Raw genomic sequence first — 2,224 nt, 5'->3', positions numbered from 1 at the left:
CTAAACAAAAATATCTGACGATAACTATCTCTATTCTAAATTGACAATATCTCCAAAAATTCAATTGTTCATAATTTTCTAAAATTCTAGTTATCCCCAACAAAACAATTAAAATAGCTCAATATGGTGTTCTTTTCCTTTAATTCTATATCACCCAATGATAATACATGCTAAATTTCCATTTCCACCATTTCGAATAAAATATACCTTAAAACTCTAATGATTAATAAGTATTGATATTTCTCGCAATGTAATGACATAATCCCAATATAACTAACTCCAAAGCATGTTTCAAGCATGCCTCTTCAACCATCTATCATATAATTCATAATTCATCATTTTAATTCAGAACGGCTCTAAACCTTAACATAATCCATTATCATAAATCAAATCCTCTTCAACTTTTGATACCAGAGTAAATGTTTTCTCAAAATTTAATCTAATAGCAACACTTTTTACATCCTTAATCCATACAATTTTGGTGCTCTTTCTTTCCATAAAGAGACCATTATAACAAATAATCCATGATAATTCTATACTCTTATTCCATAAAGAGGCCATCAGCCTATCACCAATGCATAAGCTTTCGTGTATATCACACAAAGACCTTCAATTAAGATTATAACCTAAAGATACAGTTCCACAATTGGATAAAATTTACATGATGATCGTCTTAGACTTTAAGCTATCCAACACATCATCCATATGTTCCATAACGTGCAAATTTCGAGAAGAATAGAATACTTTATTCATGAAATCTAAAAATACAATAAAAAAATAACTCAAAATTTACATCACTAAAATTTCATTAAATTTACCTTACACTACTAAAAATAGCTTTTCACCTACGGAAAATTACCAACGGATTGCATCCGTTGGTGATTAGAAACGGATTATCCGTTGGTAAAAGTAATTCACTTTTAGCTACGATAATTAGCAACGAATTTTTCGTTGGTAAAGATGATATCTCTTTACCAACCGATATTCCGTGCCTAATATAATCGTTTAACATTTGGATCTTCCTCCAACAGATATTCCGTAGGTGATGTACTGAATATTACCAACGGATTGCATCCGTTGGTAATTAGAAACAGATTATCCATTGGTAAAAGTAATTCACTTTTAGCTACAATAATCAGCAACGGATTTTTCGTTCGTAAAGATGATATCTCTTTACCAACGGATATTCCGCGCCTAATATAACCGTTTAACATTTTGATCTTTTACCTACGGATATTCCGTTGGTAATTAGAAACGGATTATCCGTTAGTAAAAATGATAACTCTTTACCAATGGATATTCTGTGCCTAATATAACCGTTTAACATTTTGAACTTTCAGCAACAGATATTCCGTTGGTAAAAATAATTCACTTATCCCACATTGGAAGTTTACAACAATATCTTTGTAGTTGCCCTCTATAAATTTGTGGTCCAATAAGGAGTTAAACAATATTTTGGCCTTTCAATTCAGGTGACTAAAAATAAAAAAATATTATAATTATTAAATAAATAAATAAATAAATAATAATAATAATAATAATAATAAATAACTTTTTTACTATACGATTATTTACAACATTGATTTTCACCAATTGTAATGGTAGATATTTACCAACGGAAAGTCGGTTGGTATTGGTTAAGACTTTTACCAACGGAATTCACACTTTACCAACGGATTTTCCATTGGTAAAATGTTTCCTCTTTACCTACGGCATGATCTGTTGGTAACTATCAGCGACCCTCAAATTACCAACGGATTTGTGGTTGCAAATATTCCGTTGGTAAAAATTATTAGCAACGGATATTGAAGCTTTAGGAACGAAAAATTCGTGTCTGAAACTCTGTTTTTTAGTAGTGTTAATTTCGAAATTTGGATCAAAGCTTTCAAATTCTATGGAATATAACACAATACTCCGACAAATGGCCTTAAAAAAATTAATTAACTTAATAACCCAAATCTTTCATCACATTATTTTGCTATAGGACAGCCATTACATTCATTTACATTTTATTCACCATATGATGTTGTAATCATATAACCTCATTACATACTTATGGCCATACCATATGCCTTCCAACGTTTAGTTATATCAATTTTCCTTAAGATCACAAAATAATAACCTGCATAGAACATTTCACAAATCAATACACCGTATGTTAATTTTCCAATCTCAATAAATTTCAATTCTACCATTCTCTAATTTCCCCCCCCCCCCCCCCCCC

The sequence above is a fragment of the Olea europaea genome, chromosome 13 (genome assembly GCF_002742605.1).
Source record: "Olea europaea var. sylvestris chromosome 13, O_europaea_v1, whole genome shotgun sequence".
Classification (NCBI taxonomy): Eukaryota; Viridiplantae; Streptophyta; class Magnoliopsida; order Lamiales; family Oleaceae; genus Olea; species Olea europaea.
The sequence above is the reverse complement of the archived record's forward strand: the minus strand, read 5'-3'. Positions refer to the sequence as shown.